This window comes from Tachypleus tridentatus, chromosome 4 (assembly GCF_004210375.1).
Source record: "Tachypleus tridentatus isolate NWPU-2018 chromosome 4, ASM421037v1, whole genome shotgun sequence".
NCBI classification, from domain to species: Eukaryota; Metazoa; Arthropoda; class Merostomata; order Xiphosura; family Limulidae; genus Tachypleus; species Tachypleus tridentatus.
In genome coordinates, this window is record NC_134828.1 from 47,321,611 (window position 1) to 47,333,854 (window position 12,244).

The 12,244-nt window shown below is 33.7% G+C and overlaps 1 long non-coding RNA gene across 1 annotated transcript; it reads right to left on the minus strand.

Annotated features, from left to right (window-relative positions):
* Positions 1-357: 357 nt before the first annotated feature.
* LOC143248328 (uncharacterized) lies at positions 358-6,831 on the minus strand. Its single transcript, XR_013026913.1, has 3 exons — positions 6,634-6,831; positions 3,941-4,184; positions 358-679 (listed from the first exon to the last, which is right to left on the minus strand). It is a non-coding gene; the product is annotated as an uncharacterized LOC143248328 (long non-coding RNA).
* Positions 6,832-12,244: the final 5,413 nt, after the last annotated feature.

Consider the following 12,244-nt stretch of genomic DNA (forward strand, 5'->3'; position numbering starts at 1 on the left):
ATATAATCGTGATCTCCATTTTGGGTTCCAAATTAAACCCAAAAAATTACGATTCTTGAAAGTTTCGGTTAGAAACAAAAAATATTACAAAACACATATGAATAATGCAGTGCTAACGTAAATAGAACGAAAACAAACGAGACAATAACCAAATATAACATACGAAAACAGGAGCCGAAAGAACATAAAACTAGCCACATCTCTGTACACATTTGTCACCATTTCGTTTGACTTATGTTTCTATGGTATTATACTCATATTTTTCTGTAAATGTGACTGAATAAAACAAAACAGCCATAAACAAAATATGTGAAGCAGCGGGGAACATTATATAAGTAATTCGCAAGATATACGTGGTCCTTCCTCAAAATCAGTATCAAGATTTATTAGGTCCATGAGAGGTACACAAAAGTTTTTAATTTTGTGGTTTTATAAACATTTTTTCATTTGTTCGTACAAAGAAGCAGCTTTTCATGTTCTAAGATAATATTTCATTAATCACAAATTGTATACATTTTCTTTCCACGGGACGGTTACTTCGGGTTTTATATAATATATCATGAGATTTACCCTATCTGGCCAGACCTCGTGATTTAGCGACCAATTTCTTTCTCAATGATTTGTCTACTTGATGCGGTTTTTTTCTTACATACAGTTAATGGTCTTATCCCGACTCCATCTGTAATTAACACACAACCAATCATTATTTTCAATTGATGATTAATGTTTCTTTTCAACAGTCTGATTACTCTACCAAGTACAAAGCTGTAATCGCTAATATCCTCTATGTGAACTTGTATTTAACACGCATAATAATAACAAACTAACTACATTACATTGAACACTCTATTTAATATAACTTCCTCATCAAAACAAGCCCACCGCTAGTAAAGCGGAATGTCTAAAGATTTACAACGCTAAAATGAGGGGTTTCGCTTCCCCTGGGTGGGCTCAGCAGATAGCCCGATGTGGCTTTGCTGTAACAAAAGACACTCATCAAAACAAAACCAGAAAGTATGGTTTATAGGTGTCTTTAATTCGACAAATACCATTGGACAAAATCCCAAGAAGTCAATGTTTAAGAAATGAAATGAGTAACTGTTGTTGGTTGCTGAAATTTGCGCAAAGCTATTCTACAGTTGACTGCACTAGACGTCCACGCTTTTGAAGTGAATAATTAGACTGAAAGAAATTATACAATACCATTCACTGCCAATACATTTGTTATTCTTATCGAACACTTGGATTTGACTGTCTCTCTTACAGCACACCCAGTGCAGAACACCTTTTTCTCTCTATGGCAAGGAGGTGCGAATCTCTGACATATGGTCCAGGTCGATAACCACTGGACCCGAACTAAAGTGAAGTTTTTAATAGGAATATAAGCTAAATGTTAATTACTTTGCAAACATTTCATTAAACCTATAGAACAATTTAACACTGAGAGTTGTGTGTTCATAAATCAAATATTTGGATGGATATTATTCTTCGTAAACTCATGATGTCGGTAAAATACGTAGGTTGAAGAAATGTTCATAGAAATGAATTAGAAATTGTGTAACCCAAGCGCTTTGTTTGGTTTTTTTTATGTAAAAACGCAAAGCTACACGAGTACTATCTGCGCTAGCCGTCCCAAATTTAGCAATGTACGACTAGAGGGAATTCATCTAGTCAATACCACTCACCGCCAACTCTTGGAATACTCTTTTACCATTGAATAGTGTGATTGACCGTCACATTACAACGCCCCAGCGGTTGAAATGGTGAGCATGTTTTTCTTTGACCAGGATTCGAACCTGCGAACCTCAGAGAGTCGAGAGCGCTTTGGAAAGGTGAACTTTTCTTCTTCAGGAGCAAATTATGTAAATGATAATAAAATGTTTCATTACGTATGTGAAAAACATTGTTGGTTTTAATTTTACAAGGGAGAATTGAAATAAAAAATACCCTTATAACTATAATAATTGGGTTCCGATGCCCGCGGTGAACACAGAAAAGGTAACACATTGCGTAGCGTTGTGCTCAAAATACAGTTTTCACTACTTCAAATATATCTTTGTTCCCTGTGTCAACGGTAAGCCTGCAATCTCGAAGTATTTCCTCTAAAAATGACCCAGTCTGTTGAGGTATAAGATAGCCCCATTTAACATAAATTTTGTTCCTGGATAGTATGTGTTATTTCTTAATTGCTTATGTTGCATAAGTACAGAAAATGACCATTATTCCCTTCAAACTTCGCTTTTGTGACCTGGATAATGAAATTTAGAAACTAACCTATTTTCTCGGTAAAAATGGGAAAATTTGCACATTTTTATTTCCGTAACTTACAATAAAACAGCATATGAATCAAGACTTACATGTATTTATTCTTAGGTTATAAAAAAATGAACAAAAATTTTAGAAATGACTAGTTTTTCGAAATAGACTGTAATGCATATCACTATCACGTATCAGTCCAAAAATATAGTCTCCCATCATGTTTTCGTTATTCGCTCTCAGGTCACATATGCAAAGTTTGAAGAGAAAAATTGGTCTTTTCCATTTACTTTACGCACAAGCAGTTGTAAAACTACACTTTCTTCCCAGAACTGTTGTTGTTTTCTTTGTTTTGGAATTTCGCATAAAGCTACACGAGTGTGCTAGCCGTCCCTAATATAGCAGTGTAAGACTAGAGGGAAGTCAGCTAGTCATCATCACCTACCGCCAACTCTTGGGCTACTCTTTTACCAACGAATAGTGGGATTGACCGTCACATTATAACGCCCCCACGGCTGGGAGGGCGAGCATGTTTGGCGCGAACCCGCGACCCTCAGATTACGAAGCGCACGCCTTAACGCGCTAGGCCATGCCAGGCCCCGTAAAAAATGAGGATATTTTACTGATTGTGATAAGTACTTTTAGTTATTAATAAAGTCATTTAAACAACTTCGCCCGAGGTATATGCAAATTAACTTCTTATTTTCTATAGTGGCTGAAAATTAGACTTTATAGTGGACTTAATGATTAGTAGTTGGGAATTATACTAGTTAGTTTAGATAACTGGTTGGATCCTTTTATACCAGTATAATTTGTCCACTGGGCTGCTAATTAGTGCCTTATCACCATAAGGGAGTTATAATGCCTCCTTCAGAAAGTACGTTTATCTTACTTTCAAGTGGTAGTATCTTATTATTTTCATTTTCTTCTTCTTTGCTTTGGAGAACTATCATCTTTCCATAAGTGTCTGCAGGCAGTGAAGGGTGATATAGATGTAGGATGTTCTGGGCTTGAGTACCCACGTCTTGCTCTCCTAATTTCTATTTCATTTTATTATTTATGAATTTCATCATGAGAGATTGTCGAACGGAAGTTAAGACTAGTAGACAGTGTATCTCCACTGCAATGTGTATCCTACTTCAGCAGTCACTTTTATCCTACAGTACATTTTATATCCAACATTACAGTCTGTACCTTGTGGATCATTTGATTGGTGCAGTATTTTTTAAAATTTTGTACGTGTTTGTTTTCATTTATTACAAATACATGTTACATAATATATTAATTGTAGAAATGTAAAGCAATAAGTTACTAACAAGTGCAATACGTATGAAATGTTATAGATGCAAATCTGTAAATGTAAATCATATATAGAACTATTTGCTTATTTTCTGTTTAAAATTAAGCACACACATAATGGGTGATCTGCGTCAGTCCACCAGGACTATCTAAACCTGTAATAACACTTTATGTATATAGGAACAACCATCTCTATTTATAAAACAAATGGAAGTATATAATAATGCTGTTTGTTTTTTGTTTATTAAAAAAATACAATATCGTTATAATTTATGCAGCTTATGTAAAAAATAATCACTTTCTTTGAAACAAACACGGAATTTTTAACGGGGTAAAACCAGACAAATTTATATTCTATGTTGTTTTATATTTTCTGTTAACATACCTTTTATTTTAACTTTTTTCATCCATGGGAAATTTCTAAAAAATCCGGGACAAGGAAACATAAATCGAGCTCCAGTATCTCTAATTGGTAGAGAAAATCGACGAGGATGGAAAAGATCTTCAGTTTGGTTCTATGGACTATCGGAATCTGTGTTTGATAGCTGTTTAAATTTATGTTTTAATTCTTTGTAATACAGTGGTCGGTATGCTTTGTATTTGGTGAATTTTTTTTCTTTGTTTTTTTCCTAAAAACAACAAGAATCATAATAAGTTGACGTTAAATACCATTATATAGAAAATTAATACAGTGCAACAACTGATAACTGGTTTATATCAATTTAATGGATATCAGTTAAAATAACACATCTTCAATCAACATTTCTATTTAAATATCCAAATTTTAAACAAACTAATTAGCTCCATGATTGATTTTTAATAAGTAAAATGTGGGGAATGTTTATCTTATATATAGCAAAATATTTACAACTTTAATGATTTTGGGGATAATATGTGGAAAATATCACATTCCTCTTGTACTAATGAGAACAAAATGTAAACAATTATTTATAAGTTATATTAAAAATATGAGAATGTCAAAAGTAATAAATAACAGAAGAAATTGAAATGAAAAAGGGTTTCGGTATTTACAGCTTTACGTTTGAAAATGTTAAATTGTGTGATGCATATTTAGGTTAGTTTAGTGTAAAGTTTCCTCTATGTTTATTTGTTTGTTTTTTATCAGAAAGCTTTGTGTGTTTTTCTTTTAGCAAAGCCACAAAGGCTATCGGCTCAGCCCACTGAGGGGAATCGAACCCCTGATTTTAGCGTTGTAAATCCGGCACAGTCTTAGAGTAATAAGCACTCGATCTTACTACTGAGTTCCACCAGAGGTCCTTAATCTATGACTGCTTTTTCATTTCAATATTCTAACATTCAAGGTTTGTCTGGAAAACGTTTAGGTTTGTCTGAAAGCCGTTTAGCTTCGAGATGGCGCTGCAATATTTATCAACGTCGAGAATATAGATTTGAATTAAGACGCAAGAGGAAGAAGAACACGATAATAATGATGCTTTATAAAAAATGAAATGAAACATTTTTAAACTTTCTGTGGACCTTAAAATAATCCAATACTTTCTAGCCAACATAAATGTAAATTCGTTAACGAATTTCTACTGTTTCGAAATTTGTCATGACGAAAAGGGTGTTTGGATATTAGATAAGATACATCAAAGTTCCGCAATTATCCTAGCAAAAACAATTGGCAAATGTCGGATTTTTTAAACAGCAAACTAAATAAAGCAAATATAAATAAAGAACTTACTATCATTGGGTAAGTTGTGAATTACTAGCCAATTCCTATTACTTGCTTTATGAACTAAAACTAGTTGCTGGGGTTCATAATAAAATTCAAATTTTCACGCAATGAAAAAGAAGAAGAAGAACAACAATAAAGTATTATTGTTTCATCTGAGGCAAGAGGGACAGTGTGGTATCCTAAACTACTTAGACTACCTATATATGTCAATTATCATTGTAATTACAACATATGAAGGGTTTAAGTCCTCAAATCATACTTTTGATAAGTCTCTGTACTAGTAAATAGGATAAGCACTACCCAACTTCAGAAGTGAATGACTCATAAAGACAGACAAGCGATACAACCTTACAGAATAAACATTTATTAAATATTTGGAGACGGCGTGAATGGTAATGAAGAAAATATTATTGTATACTAGCTGGAGTACTAGTCCTCTGGACGAAGGTTACCTAAATTTATGAATAATGAAAGTTATCTTTGGACATGAAGAATCTTTTTCCCTTATATGTAAACAGATCAGTAAAAACCATGAAATAAATACTTAGAAAACTCTCTCTGTAGCAGGTTTAATGCTGTCATTTAAAACAGCTTCAATACAATTGGAAGTGTTTTCAAATGGCCAGGTTAGAAACATCTTAAAATATCTTTCCAAATGTTAAAACAGTAGAAAATGTGTACTTTTTTCACTTTTGTTGTCTGTACATTTCATTATATACTTTCAGTTTATAGACTAACAACAATATCAGGTTATAACATTTGTTGTTGAGAGACATGACACAAAGTGATCGTTGTTATACAGGGAAGCTGTACACCAAACTTGGTTAAGATTCATCCGTAGCTGTGTAAATTGTACACTTACTGTGGAAACACATGACGCATAAACAGGGTCAAGTGAGTATAAAAATTTCTTGTATGTTTGGAAATGGCTGCAGAGATAAAGAAGAAACCTGTATTATATATACAACGTTTCGAGAAAGTAGTTATCACTCGGTGTCCATTCAAACCGTCTACAATTTCCATCTAAAAAGTGATACCGTGCCATCAAATTGAAACTTTTATTTTAAGGTGGAAGATTAGAGAGTACAGTTTATAACCTTAATACGTTATATTTATAACGGAGTCTAAATTTCATGAAGAACACAAGCATAAAAATGTATAGAAAGTAAGTTAACATACGTGACTGAAGATATATTACATTATTCTTATGTTTGTTTATTTGAAATTAAACACAGTGATCTATCTGTGCTTTACCCACCACGGCTTTCGACACTCGGTTTCTAGCGTTATAAGTCCTCAGACATACCGCTTTGCCACTTCAAGGCTCTTACTATGAAAGAAAATAATATGATAACATTTTCTATCATTCCATTACTTACTTGAGGCAGGTGAACATTCCGCACTTTCCTTGGTCTATTTTTTATATTATGCTGTGGTTTTCTATTGTTTTTTACATGTTTACTTGATTTTTCTATTGAGTTTTGTGGTATTAGTGGTTTTATTGTATCTTTTCCATCCTCGACGATCACCTCATCTTCTTTCCGTCTTTCTGTTTGACAGCAGCATTTCCAAATTATAAGACTACGGAAGAAAACCACCAATAAATAACATAGGTGATTTAATTTGACTGTAATTTATACATCAGTGTTATTTCAATTAAAAATATAATCTAATTATATTCTAAAAATAACAATATTTAGCAACGAGAGGCACAGTGGTATCCTCAACATGTTGAATGACAGTAAGGAAACAGAAATAAAATGTTATAACTTAAGAGGGATAAATTAATAAATATTGTACTTGCTAATAAATTCCACTTTTAATTAAATACCATATTAAAATAAATTGGAAATCATTAATTAGTTAAATAACTTGTTTGAATGAAAATGCCTTTTGTATTTATCTCAAGTGTTTTCTAATTACTCTACGGGCCTGGCATGGCCTAGCGCGTTAAGGCGTGCGCTTCGTAATCTGAGGGTCGCGGGTTCGCGCCAAACATGCTCGCCCTCCCAGCCGTGGGGACGTTATAATGTGACGGTCAATCCCACTATTCGTTGGTAAAAGAGTAGCCCAAGAGTTGGCGGTGGGTGGTGATGACTAGCTGCCTTCCCTCTAGTCTTACACTGCTAAATTAGGGACGGCTAGCACAGGTAGCCCTCGAGTAGCTTTGTGCGAAATTCCAAAACAAACAAACCAATTACTCTAATTGTAAAAAGTTTAGGTTGCCAATATTTTACACGTTTCAACTTTAAGTATTTGTACTAACACACAGTACCTTTTTGTATTTACATATAAAACTGGTTGAACAATAAGATACTTACAAGAACTTATAATGTTGGTTGAAAAAAAGTGTTCCACAATTTAAGTTTTAAATGAAGATCCACATATAAATTACAGTTTATTATAGACTAATGATGCTAATTTCACTTTATTATTTCTTTCTACTGCAAGTGTTTGTAACAATTATTTATTATTCCAGTTAATGAACATTTTGGATTACTCAGCCACTTGAAATTCATCATCGAGAATACACACAAATGGTTCAACTATTATTATCTTAGAAATTATATTAAGATCTATTCAACTAAAATAAACTAAAAATAATAGTTTTTCTTGCCTTAAACAAGTTATCAAAAGTATTACTCCTGCTGCACCAATGATGAGGGAATGGGATGATCTAATATTGATGTTACTGAAATGGAAAAATACAAGTTGAAAGAAAATGAATTTAGAGCAGTTTGTTTTTGTTCTGTGATAATATTGAAGGAGATTATGTTTCATTTATTATACCTACGGTTAAAACAACCATATAATGACAGTGTTCTGAGTTACTAGAATCAAATTTCCACTCTGTATTCAAACAGAGATGCATATACACATCGATAAAACAGTACAGGTAACGAAGTGTGAATTATCAGTATAGCTTCACTTCTCCAGTGATAATACCAGTAAATATATTTATTTATCACATTTTAAAATTTGTTTTCTCTCTTGTTTTTGTAGTTTATAATAACCAAATACACCGACTGTGTTTTCACATTAAAACAGTATGATAATTTTATGTAACATGTGACTAAACACCTTTATTTTAGATATATTTATAACAAGACAAAAGACAAGAGTAACGATTTCTCAGACTTTCAAAGATCATGATTTTCGATACTGACTTGCTAACAATTTGTAAACTGAATACTGTTTATCTGATAGATTACTCATAGAAATCTATAATTAGTGTCTACAAAAAACTAAAAACGAAAAAGAATACCTTGTAAAACAATCGGTAACAATTCAAAGTGAATAAACGTGTTTTTTTTTAAACACAAATAGATCTAAGATTCTCCTTTAGTTAACCGCTTTTTCAAAAATAGTTACGATTTCAATAATAGAACAGTACCAGCAGAATGAAAATATTTATGGAAGACAATTCTGACACAAAAACTTACTTCAGACAACAGAAAAGTTTATACTGTGAACAGTGAATTATTGGAAATGAATAATGTGTTTTGGTCTATCGTGTTTTACGGGTGGTGAAATGGTAAGAGATGTATTCTTCATAATAGAAAATAATGTCCACAATGTACTGGAATATTATAAAAGATCGTGTCTTTACACATTACTACATTTTTTACCTTCATTAATAAGGGACTGAAGACATTCAATGGGAACAAAGAACAACACGCGTGCAACACAAACATAGGTCACTATAACCAGTAATATTCTTCCGTCACGACATCTTGTCACCAGCCTTTCTAAACATATAGTCTCACGTTGAAAATAAGCTTTGAATAACATCATTTGTATAGTAACTTACTTTTGTTTGGAGAAGGAATGCATGTTTCGTCATCCATTCCTGGTTGACATGGATCTAAGAAAAGTATCTATATGTAAATAGTGTTAACTTTGACAATTAATAATAAAATAAATGATGAAATATATAATTAATAATTGACTGCTTAGTTTGTTCAAAACAGTGTTTCCTTTTTCGATTTATTTTAAAATTAGAAGTCACAAATACTGGTCACACATGTAAACGTTTTGAAGGAAAGCTCAACTTACAACAGAGATTAAATCTCATCGCGTATCTATCAGGACATTGTTTAGATTTATGTTAAATTCCAAACAAACAGTACAAAGTTCGTATGCTAAAATAAAGAATAATATAATTCACAGTTCAAGTATTGTTGACACCAGAAAAACTACTTTGTACTGTTTGTTTGGAATTTAATATAAACCTAAACAATGAGCTATCTGTGCTCTGTCCACTACGGATATCGAGACCCGGTTTTTAGCACTGGAAGTTTTACCGACATATCGCTGTTTTGAACTGATATATTGGCCCGGCATGGCCGAGCGCGTTAGGCGTGCGACTCATAATCGAGGGTCGCGCCCGCGTCGCGCTAACATGCTCGCCCTCCAGCCGTGAGGGTGTATAATGTGACGGTCAATCCCACTATTCGTTGGTAAAAGAGTAGCCCAAGAGTTGGCGGTGGGTGGTGATGACTAGCTGCCTTCCCTCTAGTCTTACACTGCTAAATTAGGGACGGCTAGCACAGATAGCCCTCGAGTAGCTTTGTGCGAAATTCCAAAAACAAACAAACTGATATAACATTAATGTTATTATACCAAACTTTTACAAGTCGATAAACTACGTTTTATTAAATAGATAAAGAGCAAGATAAGCTCTCAACTAAATATGTTACACTTTGTTTATACCTAATAGGATATTCGATTTATGAGCTTTCCTGAAGAAAAGTAGTTAATAATTTATTACGACCCTAAAATATATTTTTGGTATTGTAAGTCACCACAGGTTTCAACTCAATATATTTTCATAATTAACAATAAATAAGGATTTACAATGCTAAAATCAAGGGTTCGATTTACCCTCGGGGAAGACACGAGGATTTCCCGTTGTTGCTTTGCTATAAGAAAAACACACATTTTCATGTCTTCCGCCAGTACAGCGGTAAGTCTATGGATTTAGAGCGCTAAAATTAGGATTCGATTCCCTCGGTAGGCTCAGCACATGGCCCCATGTGGCTTTGCTATAAGTAAAACAATACAAAACTAACTTCATTTTGCCCCCCAGTAGCAAAGTGATATGTCTGTGAACTTACACACTAAAAACCGTGTTTCGATACCCGTGGTGGGCAGAGCATAGGTAGCCCATTGTGTAGCTTTGTGCTTACTTCAAAACAAACAAACACATTTTCACAACAAGAAAAAAACATAACGTGACTGGAAATGTTGGAAAGAAGATATTCCAAAAATATCAAAATTATTTACGAAATAGTGAATTTATCCTCTTTTACGGAATAGAGAGTAAACAGGTCCCGGCATGGCCAGGTGTTTAAACTTATTTAGCGAAGTTTTAAATGTTTTCACACTTGAGAAGTTTTCTTTCCTTTCTGTTTTCAGTCACTTCCTTATCAATTAATTGATGTACATTATAATATTTACACAAATTTTGTTCAGTATTCTTTTTTTCTTTTTTGCAAATAGTCCAGGATAGCCAGGTGTTTAAGCCAGTCGATTCATAATATAATGGTCACGGGTTCGATTCCCCGCCACACCAAACATACTCGCCCTTTCAGTCGCGGGGTCGTTACAATGTAAATGCGGTGAGTGGGTTCTAGCCTTACATTGCTAAATTCGAACGACTGGCGCAGATGGCCCACGTGTAGCTTTGCACGAAATTCAAAACAAACAAATGTAAGTGAACCAACTACAGAATACATTTAAAACACATACAGATCCAGATATAAATGCTTATTTTTACAACAAAGTCACAAATTATACAGTAAACAACAAAGAACAATTTGAAACAATTTTCTTAACAAGTATATCTCAGACAAATACCAGACACATCACAAATTACAAAGACACGATCCTAACGAAAGAAATATTCATACATGAACTTCTTGAAGCAATAAAAAGCAAATCTCCGTGTAAAGATGAGATACAAGCCATCCTCCTAAAACAGGGCACTCCAAAATTGTTTGACCACCTAAAAACACTTTTTAACTTGTCACTATCCTCAGAACACAAACCAGTTTCTTGGAAGCATGCTAATATATTAATGTTCCATAAGGAATAAAAGCCAGCAAATAAACCTAATAGCTACCGACCACTCAGCCTGACCAGCTGTGCAGGCAAAATTCTTGAGTTAACAGTCAGTAACAGATTCTCCACATTCTTGAAGATAACATGAAAGTTACCAGAAGAACAAAATGGATTCAGAAAATTTCGACAAACTACTAAAGAGATAATCGACAGCTTTAACGAAACCAGTGAACTGTCTCCTGCTTTCTTGACAATGAGAAAGCATTTGATACTGTATGGTACAATGGTCTAGGTTCCACATGAATGAAATGGGACTACCGCGTGGAATTATTCACTGTAATCTTACTTTTTTGAAACTAGAAAATGTAAAATAAATGTAGAGGGAACCTTTTCTGAGTACTTTACTCCAGAAGCTGGCGTCCCTCAGGAAGGGGTGGTTAGCCCTATACCCTTCATCATGTATGTAAACAATTTGCCATTGAAGGGTCCTAATCATATATTCTCCTCACAGTTCGCTGATGATGTGGCTGACTGGAAAAGTGCTACAACACCAACAATAGCAGCCACAAACATACAACCACAACGAAACAGAATAAGCGACTACTGCAAAAAAATACAGAATAAAGATAAATACAGCAAAAACACAACTTGTGTGTCTTTACAAAGTTGAGAAAAAACAAAAACCTACAGCCTGATATGTATATGAATGGAACACTACTTCCGCCTACCACATCGGCAAAATTTCTAGGACTAACCTATGACTCAAAATTAACATGGATTAACCATGTAAATTAAATTAAAAATAAAGTCTGGCAAAGAACCAACTATGCTAGGAGTTTCATTCGCAAGAATAGTGAAGCATCAACAGACAACATACCAAAAATTTACAAAACATACATTAGACCAGTAATCGACTATGCAGCTCCA